Consider the following 12,295-nt stretch of genomic DNA (forward strand, 5'->3'; position numbering starts at 1 on the left):
TGGTTTGTCAATTTTATTTATCTTCTCAAAAAACCAGCTCTTTGTCTCATTGATCCTTTCTACCACCTTTTTCATTTCAATAGTATTTATTTCTGCTCTGATTTTTATTATTTCTCTCCTTCTGCTGACTTTGGGCTTCATTTGTTCTTTTTTCTCTAGTTCAGTTAGGTGTGCTTTAAGGTTGCTTATTTGGGATTTTTCTTGTTTGTTAAGATGTGCCTGTATTGCGATGAATTTTCCTCTTAATACAGCTTTTGCTGTATCCCATATGAGTTGGTATGACATGCTATCATTTTCATTTGTTTCCAGGTATTTTTTTATTTCTTCTTTAATTTCTTCAATGATCCATTGCTTGTTCAGTAGTGTGTTGTTTAGTCTCCACATCTTTGTGCCTTTCTCAGCTTTTTTCTTGTAATTAATTTCTAGCCTTATAGCACTATGATCTGAGAAGATGCTTGTTATTATTTCAATTTTTTTAAATTTGTAGAGGTTTGCCTTGTTTCCCAACATATGGTCTATCCTAGAGAATGTTCCATGTGCACTTGAGAAGAATGTGTATTCAGCTCTTTCAGGGTGAAGTGATCTATATATGTCTATTAAGTCCGATTGTTTTAGTTTTTCATTTAGCTCCACTATTTCCTTGTTGATTTTCTGTCTGGATGATCTGTCCATTGATGTGAGTGGGGTGTTGAGGTCCCCTCCTATTATTGTGTGGTTTTTAACATCTTCCTTTAGGTCTGTTAATAGTTGCTTTATGAATCTTGGTGCTCCTGTGTTTGGTGCATAGATATTTATAAGTGTTATTTCTTCTTCATGAAGTGTCCCTTTGATCATTATATATTGTCCCTCTGTGTCTCTCTTTATCTGTCTTACTTTGAAATCCACTTGGTCTAATATGAGAATTGCAACACCTGCCTTTTTTTCCTTGCTATTTGCTTGAAGTATTGTCCTCCACCCCTTCACCCTGAGTCTGTGTTTGTCCTTGGGGCTGAGGTGTGTTTCCTGGAGGCAACAAATTGTTGGATCATGTTCTTTAATCCATTTTGCCACTCTGTGTCTTTTTATTGGAGAGTTCAATCCGTTCACATTGAGAGTGATTATTGATGCATGTGGACTTAGTGCTGTTAATCTGTCGCTCATTATCTTGTTTTCCTGCATTTCTTTTCCTGTTTGCTTTAGACTACCCATTTAATACTGCAATTTCTTATGCTGGGCTTCTTAGATTTTTCCTTGTTTATGATTCGTGACTCTGTTCTGTACTTTATTTTAGTGTCTACCTTGAAGTTTGTATTTAGAATCTCGTGTATAATATAGTCTATTCTCTGGTGGTCTCTTACTTACTTGACCAATACTGATTTAGACCCTTTGCTCTTCCCCTCCTAAATAATTATTTTCATTTTTTTATTCCAACTTGTCTTATTAATTGGTAGTTAGAGTGCTAAGATCGTCCTTGTTTTGGTAGTTTCCTTACCTTTACCCTAATGCTATAATTGAATATTTGCTATCCTGTTCTGGTTCTATCCATCGGTCTCCCTAGTCTGTGGATTGTGTCCCCTTTCTCCCTTTTTTCTTTTTTCAGGTATGAGAGCCTTCTTGAGGATTTCTTGTAACGGAGGGCTTTTAGTTACAAATTCCCAAACTTTTGTCTAACTGTAGGATTTTTTTTTTTTTTTTAAGATTTTATTTTTTTCCTTTTTCTCCCCAAAGCCCCCCGGTACATAGTTGTATATTCTTTGTTGTGGGTCCTTCTAGTTGTGGCATGTGGGACGCTGCCTCAGCGTGGTTTGATGAGCAGTGTCATGTCCGCGCCCAGGATTCGAACCAACGAAACACTGGGCTGCCTGCAGCGGAGCGCGCGAACTTAACCGCTCAGCCATGGGGCCAGCCCCTAACTGTAGGACTTTTTGTCCACACACATAGTTGATAGAAATCCAGCTTTTCTGCAAGATTCAAACCCCAACCCATTTACCTAATCCCATTACCATTACCAGCTAGCCTACCAAGGCAAAAAGGGTTATTATTGGCAATGTGGGCACAACACAATTATTGGACCAATAAAATATGATACTATTTTTTACATATTAATGCTGTAAACTAAAAGTATAAAAAAAGTTATAAGATATTTGAACCCAGAAATGTTTTATGCATGTGGACATTTTTGATGGGACCAAATATCAAGGACCATTGACATAGATAAAATATACTTGTGGACATTTTGGATAGGACCAAATTTCAAGGACCTTTAGGTATGGACCAAATGTCTCCAGGGACACTTTGGACAGGAGTGAATGTCTGTTAATTACTTTTGCTTGCTTCATTTTTATTTAAACAACTTTGCATTTAGCCTACCGTAAGGTTTTGGAAAAATGAAGATGACACTTGAAGTCTGGGTAACATGACAAGTGATGAGGCCCTATGATGTTAGAATTTGAACTAATTTTCCTAGAATTGAGAACTAGAATAAAAGCATTCTAGTTTGGGTCAGGAATCCAGCAAAACTAGATTAATTTGGAAATTAATTTTGCACTACAGAAGCTAGGAACTCTATCTACAGAAATTAATAAATCCTGGAGTTGGAAGAAATCTTAAAAACTTGCAACTCCATCCAATGAAAAGATGCTTGAATTCCAGTTATGCTACCTCTTAAAGTGGATATCTAGTCGTTGTTAGAACATTTCCAATAATGGAGAACTCAGTAGCATCAAGGTAGCATTTTCCAGTTATAATTAATGAGACAGTGTATAGTTTAAGATATAGCATAAAAGCTACATAATTTTGGTTTGCATAAGGGTTATGTATTTCCCAAGTTGCTCTAGTATTTCAGTGTAGTTCATGAAAGAAAGGGTTCTCTTTCTTTCTTTTCTATAATAATTTTTTTTTCACCAAAAAAGTGAAAGATGATTGTTTAGACTTCTAGGGCAGCCATAACAAAGTGCCACAGCCTAGGTGGCTTAAACCACAGAAATCTGTTTTGTCACAGTTCTGGAGGCTGGAAGTCTGAGCTCAAGGTGTGGGCAGGGTTGGTTTCTTCTGAGACCTCTCTCCTTGGTTTGTAAATGGCTGTCTTCTCTGTGTGTCTTCATATGTCTTCTCTCTGTACGTGTCTCTGTCCTAACCTCCACTGTTTTATAAAGACACCAGTCATGCTGGATCAAGGCCCACCCCCATGACCTCATCTTAACCTAAGTGCCTCTTGAAAGCTTCTATCTCCAAATACAGAGACATTCTGAGGTACTGGGGCTTAGGACTTCAACATATGCCTCTTGAGGGAACACAGTTGAGCCTATAACAATGCTTATTCTAGAAAATTTGGATAATAAGGAAATATATGGGGAAAACATCAGCCATAGTCTTACGTCCTAAAGACTACCATTTATTTCATTTTTGTTTGTATTTCCTTCCTTACATTTTTCAATTCATATTTTATATAGTTGGATTCACACAATATATAAATACTTTTGTCCTATTTTTCCAACTTAATGGAAGCATTTTCCAAATTTATTAGAATTTATAAGCATTTTTTAAATGCCTAACTCTAATATCTTCATTTACCACAATTTACTTTATCATTTCTCTATTATTATTTACATATTTGTTTATACATATTGCTTATATATTTCCCTTTATAAATAGGGCTGTGATGACTTCTAATATATATTAAGATTTTTCTGAGTTTAGTATTTCCTTAAGGTAGATTTTTAAAATGGAATTCTAGGATGAAAGGGTCAAAATATTCTTAAGTAGGGTAAAAAGTTTCTGTTATGCAAGATGAATGAGTTCTGTAGATCTAATGTACAGTATGTCGATAATAGTTAACATTATTGTATTGTATACTTGAAATTGAGAGATCTCAAATTAAATCTTTCAACACACACACACGTGGAATAGTAACTATGTAGAGGTGATGGATGAGTTATTTGGCTTGATTGTGGTGGTCTTTTCACACTGTATACATATGTCAAAACATCAAATTATATTTCTTAAATATATACAATGGTTATATGTCAAAGATATCTCAACAACGTTGCTAAAAAAATAAAATGTGACCCATCTACAAGAAAAAATAAAACATTCTTATATATCCTGATGTATACTGCTAATTATTTTCCAAAGGTGTTGATGCGAGTGACATCGTCCATTTAACCACTTTGACAATACTGTATATTTTCATTAAGTAAAAAGTCATTATCAACTCAATAGACAGAGAATTACGTCTCATTATTTTAACTTAAAAATGCTTTTTATAACCAAAAAGAACCAACACTTCACTATATGTTTACTAATTTGTTGTATTTTCCTCCTTCCCTCTTTGCATGTGACTCTGGTGTGAGGATGATGCGTGGGAGGGCAGGAGTAGTAGCAGTGAAGTCTGCATGATTTCCACATAAACTCTATTAAGCATTGTATATACTAAAAATATTCACTTTTGTCATTTTTGCTTTAAGCATTTCTCCCTCAGACTTGCTTAAATGTCTTAAATTTGGAAGACCTATTTACTGCTCAAAAATTTCATTCTTGGGAGGTTCTTTTATGGCTGTTTTCTATCATTCTTAAGCATAAAAGCTCCTCCATGCTCCATATATTTGATAAAAATTATGTCTTTACTGATTGATAAAATAGTTCGATTTAAAAAATAAATCTCAACTATTAATCCAGCTGGAATTTGTGTGGGATTGTGAAGTGAGATTTCTAACCTCCACACTGGGCCACATTATTCAGTGACCCATAACATTTTCCTTAGAGAGGCAGAGAATGAATATTAACTTGAGTTACTGATGGCTTTCAGTCACCCATCTGTTTCCAGCATTTCATTTCTCACATTTAATTTCTTTGCAAAAGAGCCATGTAACCATGTAAAGCGGCACTCTGGGAATGCTGCATTAGGTGACAAATAGGATAAGGGATAATTCATTTTGCATGTGAGCAAATTAATTAAAATATTTTATGGGATTCCTACACATATTTGGGGATGAGAAGGCAGGAAGAGTTTCTCTTTCTCTGAACTTGATAATGTCAGCAAAGCCATTTGATTGAACAATTGCAGGAAAACCACTTGAAGGACTGGAGGCTAGTCAGTGAGTATCCCCACTCTTTAATTTTCAGTTCTAAAAGATGAGCAGCTTTAACTTCCCCAACTATCAAGAATTGCAAAAACTGGGCTAGGTGCAAAAAGGGATACAGAGATTTTAATTGTAGTATAAGAACCTAGTTTAGTGAAATATCGTGTGAACACAGGTAAAAAGCAAAGCACTGGAAACGGTGTACTTCAGAGCCAGCCGAGCTCTGCTTCTCATGTGCTGTGTGACCACAGATCAATCGTTGAGTCTCTCTGGGCTACCTTTCTCATATATCAAACACACGTGTACACGAGATGATCTCTTAGGATTACAATTCTAGTGCTCAATGAAAACCATCCCGGGTAAATTAGACCATTATATGGAATCTTCTGTCCATATTTATATTATTTGAGGAGTCCTTATTTGTAAAGACATAATTTGGACCCATTATAACTCTCAGCTTTTTCTTAGGTTACTAAATGCAAAGCAGCAGTGCTATGGGAACAGAAGAAACTCTTTTTTATTGAGGAAACAAAAGTTGCCCCATGAAAGGCTAAGGAAGTTTGTATTAAGATAAGGAGCCCTAGAGTGCATAAACATAAACTATCACACCTATATTGTACACATCATTTTTGTGAAGTTGGATGCTTAAATAAGGAGATGTTTCCCAAATTTTGGATATTAATTCTCGTACGGATTCTTATTTATTGTTCAGGAGCTAGTCATACTGGATACGAAATTAATGACAACTATTCATTAAAAAACAATGCTGTTAATCTGCTGTATTCAAACTTTTATATGTTGAATTTTTATTGACACAGTGTCTGATTTTAAAAAATGGTTAATAATCATGATTAATAACTTCTTTTAAAATCTTCTGGGAGTCAGATAGGATTGAGATTACTTTTCCCAAAGAATGGGGAACTCATTTGTGCCCAGATAAACAACTTCCTGGAGTGTTTTCCCTCCACTCCTTTGGGCAGAACCCAAGCATTGGTTGGGACGCCAAGTTGTTGAGTAGGCATCCCTGCTGCTATTTCTTTGACCTTCTCCTGTTACCTGAGTACTGTAGTAACAGTAAGATTTTGCCTCTCACTTTTCTTCTTGCATGCCATTCCCCCGACCTTTCATTAGGAGTCCTAGGATGGCCTAGCTATAAAAAAAGATCTACTTTTGTGCTAGCCACATGGTAACATTTGCAGTCTGGTTCCCTTATAAGGGCATCAATTTACTACAGAAAGGCACTGAGATTTAAAGTACGGCCAGAGGCAGCAATATTGTAAATCCCTTGATGATGGGGCTCTTGTTTGATGGTTGATATTAGGCTCAGAATCTTCTAGGAGTCAACACTGTTATATTAGGCAATCATAGTAGATGATCAATTATAATCTTTTCAAGAGCGAGTTAAAGATTCTTCCAACTCTAAAGTGACCAGTTTGCCGTTTGGTGCAATGTTCTTGTCTTCGAACACAGATTTTGGCTGCAGGAATCTGTTGCATGGATGACCATGTGAGAAAAGGAGCAATGGTGTCTAAGTTTCCAGTGACTGTGGGACATGAAACAACTGGGGTTGTGGAGCGCATTGGAGAAGGAGTCACTACGGTGAAACCAGGCATGCGGATGTCAAGTCACCAGTTTGAGAGAAGCAGTGTTTGATTATCCTATCAAAGGAAACAGCACAACTAGGAATTATTAGAGAGAGCCTTAACACAATTTAGGAGGGTAAGAGCATGAAAGAATGGATTGTACAGAGTGAGGTTTAGTTTGGCAAAATCTCAACCTTTAGCAAGCAAACTTAATGGTGTTTAAAAATCTTAGAATACTTTTAAGAAATTCTTGCATGTGGCGTGGGCTCAATTCATTTTTATTTAATATTCTAAAATTAGTGGCCAACATCTTATATCATGATGTTTTTCCTTTAGGTGACAAAGTCATCCCTCTTTTTCTGCCTCAGTGTAGAGAATGTGACGCTTACTGAAACCCAGATGGCAAACTTTGCGTTAGGAGTAAGTTTCAGTCGTTTTTATTCTAATGCCATTTAAATGGTTTCTGTGCTAATTTTTAAATTGAATTAATTAATGTATGCATTTGACATATCAAATGGCATTACTGGTTGTGGAGTACCAGGTGATGGAACTAGCGGATTTACAAGCAAGGACAAATAAGTCTATCGCCTCACGCACACTAGCACATTTCCTGAGCACACAGCGGGGAATGACTCTTCTGTTGCCAGGACTGATGACATAGCTCCTCCAGAGAAAGTCTGTTTAACTGGCTGTGGGTTTTCCACCAGATATGGGGCCGCTGTTAAAACTGACATGGTAAGAAGCAGAGGGAGCTACTTTCTTCCTTTTTTTTTTTTAAATGATTTTCTTGGAATCCTGAAGATTTTTGGAAAAAAAAACCTCTTGAAAACGTATTTTACTTGCAAGCCATTTCTACACAATACCAAATAAACTGGGAGAAAAATAAAAAATTCATATTAGAAGTTTTATTTCTAAGTAAGTGGGAATAAAATGTCTAGATTTGATTTTACTTCCTTCACACTTCCTCCACATTCAATTTCTAAAATTTGGATTCACATCTAAAATTAATTTTTTTCTTTCACAATATAAATACCAATGCTGGTGTGTTAATTAGCTGGGGCTGCCAGAGCAAAGCACCACAGACTGGGTGGCTTCAACAACAGAAATTTATTGTCTCCCAGTTCTGGAGGCTGGAAGCCCAAAATCAAGGTGTCAACAGGGTTAGTTCCTTCCAAGCGCTGTGAGTGAAGGATATGTTCCAGGCCTCTCTCCTTGACTGTCTTCTCCCCATGCCTCTTCACACTGTCTTTCCTCTGTGCCAGTCTTTGTGTCCAAATTTCCCCTTTTTATAAAGATACCAGTCATGTTGGATCCGGGTGCACCCTAATGGACTTACTTTAATTTGATTACCTCTGCAAAGATCCTATCTCAAAATAAGGTCACACTGTGAGGTACTGGGAGTTAGGACTTTAACATATAAATTTTGGGGGACACAATTCCACCCATAATAGCTGGTATATAATATGAAAGCATGAATGAGCTTTTAAGAGTGATTATTTGGATTCCACTTACGGTACTCTTATTGAGTCAAAGAAGTAAGTCGAATAACGTACAATTCATAAGGAGTAAAACCACTCCCGTAAGCAATCCAAGCAGTCTGCATACTGTGGTGGTCTCATCCAACTCCAAAGGCTTAAAAAATTATCGCTATGTTAGTTGATTCCAAATTTATGTCTTTAACTCTCTGAGCTCCAAATTCTTTTATTCAACTCCCTACCTGACATATCTATTTAGAGGGCTCACAGGTATCTCAAACTAAATATGTATAAAACTGAATTCTGAATTATCTTTCTCTCTGCTCCCTAAACATATTTATGCCCACTCCAGTTTTCTTCATTCTTGATCTTTCCTCTCTGCCATCTTATATGCAATCCAGCAGCATGAACGATTGACTCTACCTAAAAGGTATATTTTAAATCTCTCCATTTCCTTCACCTCACTACCATCATCATATCTTGACTAGTCAGATACAATGGCCTCCCTTATGTTGTCCTCATTCCTCTTCTTGACCATCTCCAGTAATTCTCCATTTACAAGCCAGAGAAATTTTATAGAACATAAAATGGACCACGTTACTTTTTTGTCAAAAGTCCTGCAGTAGCTTCCATACTGGTAACAATCTCATCCTCTCTCTGTCATCTAGCCATCCTTGCCTCTTCTGCTATCCTAAGACCTGCTGAGCTGTTCCTGCATGAAGACGTTTACACATGCTATTCTGATGGTCTGGAACACTCATCTACTGAGCCCTCATGTGGTTGGTTCCTCAACATCACTCTCCGTTTAACAATCACCTGCCTGCTCAGAGAAGTTTGGTTTTTTTTTCTGTCTATTCCATCTAAGCAGAAGCCTCTTCCCATTATGCAAGTGAACATGATTGCTTCATTAATAGTTTGTGTCCCAAATCTCAAACTCTCATTATATCATTGGTCTTTATTCACCTTCTTTCACCTTTCCACTAAGAGTTTTCTACCAAGATAGGGGTGAAAGAAGGGACATTTGATATAGTTTTACGTTAGTATTTGTAATTTTTTTTTCATCGTACTTGATGTATTGCTACCATATTAGTACTTGGCTAATATAATGTTAACCAAGACATTCTCCACTTTTAGGTATAATTTTTTCCTGGAACTATATCTTAAGTCAAATAACTTGAATGAACACGTTTTTCCCTTTGCCTATGGAAAATACGTCAAACTTATAATATGAGGGTGTGTTGGGGGTCCCACAAAACCCCCCTTTGGTTCGATGATTCACTAGAAGGACTTACAAAACTCAGGAAAGTTATTATACTCATAGTTATAATTTATTACAGTGAAAGGATACAGATTAACTCCAGCAAAGAAAAAAAGCACATAGTGTGGAGTCCAGGAGAGACCAAATGCAAGCTTCTAGTTGTCCTCTCCCAGTGGTGTCACATGCACAGCACGCAATTCTGTTTGCAACGTGTCACAACACATGTTGTCAACTAGGGGAGCTCACCCAAGTCATGGTATCTGGGTTTCTTTTGGGGAACAGTTACATAAACATGCAGCACCCATATGACTGACCTCAGCTACTAAGACCCCAGCACCATCAGCGGTCAAGCTGATGGCTCAAAGCCCATGCTACAAAAAAAAGAAAATCTCATTGTTTCCATAACATTCCAGAATCATGGGTTACTCCAAAGGCATATCGAATATCAGTATAGATGTCTGCAGTTTTACCTTTAGCTAGAATAGATGCTTTAGTGAGAACATATAATTCAGCTTGTCAAGCCAAAATGGTTAAAAGTAAGTGTGCAGCCTCAATGACCTCAAAAGGGGTTGATATCGCACATCTAGCACAACATTTATCATTTTCATTTTTCAGGTGAGAGCGATCAATAAATCATGAGAAATCAATCTTTGTTAAGGGGGTTTCTTGTAAGTCATCATGAGGGATTATAGGTGATCCATCAAAATCAAACAGTCACGGGGAATCTTTTACGTGGAAGACAGAAGAAGGGTAGCAGGGTTGAGATTGTTAAAACAAACAAGAGTGATATGAGCAGCAGTTAGCAAGAGAATTTCATTAGAAGTAAGATGGCTTGCTGACAGGTGTTGGGTGTGGTGTAAGTTGAAGAGAGCTTCAACAGCATGAGGTATAAAGATGGTCAAAGAGATCCTATGACTATTTCTTCAGTGATCTTTACCAGAACAGCAATAGCAGGGATAGCCCTAAGGCATGAGGCTAACCTTGGACCACAGCACCTAGTTATTGACTGTAGTAACCTAGAGATTGGTGGCAGGCCACAGGTTTTTGGGTAAGTATTCCCAGGACGTTTCTTTCTTTTTTATATACAAAAACGAAAAAAGGGTAGCTGATAGTTTGGATGTTGAAGGCCAGGTGGATTTATTAAGTGTTCCTTCAAGGTTTCAAAGGCCAAGTCGTCTTGGTTTTCCCAGATAATAGGGTGAGGTGTAGTCGTTTTTGTTTTTGAGGAAGATTAGCCCTGAGCTAACTGCTGCCAATCCTCCTCTTTTTGCTGAGGAAGACTGGCCCTGAACTAACATCTGTGCCCATCTTCCTCTACTTTATATGTGGGATGCCTGCCACAGCATGGCTTGCCAAGTGGTGCCATGTCTGCACCCAGGATCTGAACCGGTGAACCCTGGGCCACCAAAGTGGAATGTGCGAACTTGACTGCTGCACCACCAGGCCAGCCTGGTGTAGTCATTTTTAATAGGCATATGGGGCCAGGCCATTAAGGAGAAGTTGGGAATCCAATTGTGACATAACAAGCTAACCCAATAAAATCCCATAATTGATCTTTGGTTTTAGGTTTTGAGAAGCTTAAGATGCTATGAAGCCTACCAAGATCTAGGTATAAAATTTGTTCTGAGATTAAATGTCCTAAATATTGGACTTGAACAAATTGCAACTTTTCTTTTGAGACCTTGTGTCCCTTAGTGGCTAAGAGTTTTAAGAGGTGAATACTGTCTTCTTGTGAGGAAGCTTTGGAGGGTGAGCAGAGAAGTAAATCACTGAAGTATTGTAGTAAGGTGGAGCCTCCAGAAAATTCTGTATTATCTAGGTTAGCTTTTAAAATTTGTGATGTGTATGGTGATGGATTGTAATTAGTCTTTGGTTGGTGAACATGCTTTAATCTACACAGAAATCGAAATTTAATGATGCACTTCTGAAATTTATATAGTGTTACAAACCAATGTTACTGCAATAAAAAAAGAGAAGAGCCTGAGTATCTCTGAAAATTAAACATGACAGCATGTTTTCAATAATAAAAAAAAAATAAATAAAAATAAAATAAAATGTATGAGAAGTAAGAAGGACTTTCAGTAAAACCCTGGGGCATTACTCTCCAGGTAGATTGTTGTCCTTCCCAGGTAAAGGCAAAAAGATACTGGCCAGCCTTATCAACTGGAACACTAAAGCATGCACTGCATAAATCAATCATGGTGAGATATGGATGCTAATAATGTATGGGAATTAGGAACAACAGGATGGTGAGGAATAATAATGTTATGTATTGTTTAGAGATCTTGGACAAATCTCCATTTTCAACCATCAGGTTTTCTTACAGGTAAAATAAGGGTATCACAAGGACTAGTGCAAGAGAGAATTCATCCCTGTGCTTTATAGTCTCTATGAGGGGTCTGATGCCCTGTAAACGCCTTTGTTTACAGGGTATTGATTAATTCTAGGGAGATTTTTTTGAGGGATAAGTTTGGATATTAATGGAGGGAGATGGCACTATGAATTCCTGCTTATGTTCATGGAGGATTTTTCCATAGAGTAGAGGACACTAAATTTAATAATGGAGATGAGTCTAAAGTTTCATTTTTCCCTGTTTTTTCAAGTACATATGAAAGAAAAAGGTTTGGGATTTTCTTGGGATTAGACTCAAGGGATTTAAGTTCAAGGATTCGAACTTGAGTTATTTCTCCCTTTCAGGAGAAAGAAATGGCAGCATGATATTTTTCTAGTAAATCTCATCCCAATAAGTAGACAGCAGCTGATTCACTGAGGAGAAAAAGATGTTTTTCTAGCAAAGGTCCTAATCAAAAGGGCATAGGTTTAGAAATAGGGACATGTTCTGGCTTATTTGAGACCCTCATTATTTGAATAAATATGTTACTCCAAGGAAGAAACTGTTTAATTGTAGTGGGGTTGAGC

The 12,295-nt window shown here is 37.2% G+C and overlaps 1 pseudogene; it reads left to right on the forward strand.

Annotated features, from left to right (window-relative positions):
• LOC139082618 (all-trans-retinol dehydrogenase [NAD(+)] ADH7-like) overlaps positions 1-12,295 on the forward strand; it is a 31,397-nt pseudogene that overhangs the window by 13,505 nt on the left and 5,597 nt on the right.

Source organism: Equus przewalskii, chromosome 3 (assembly GCF_037783145.1).
Source record: "Equus przewalskii isolate Varuska chromosome 3, EquPr2, whole genome shotgun sequence".
Taxonomy (NCBI): Eukaryota; Metazoa; Chordata; class Mammalia; order Perissodactyla; family Equidae; genus Equus; species Equus przewalskii.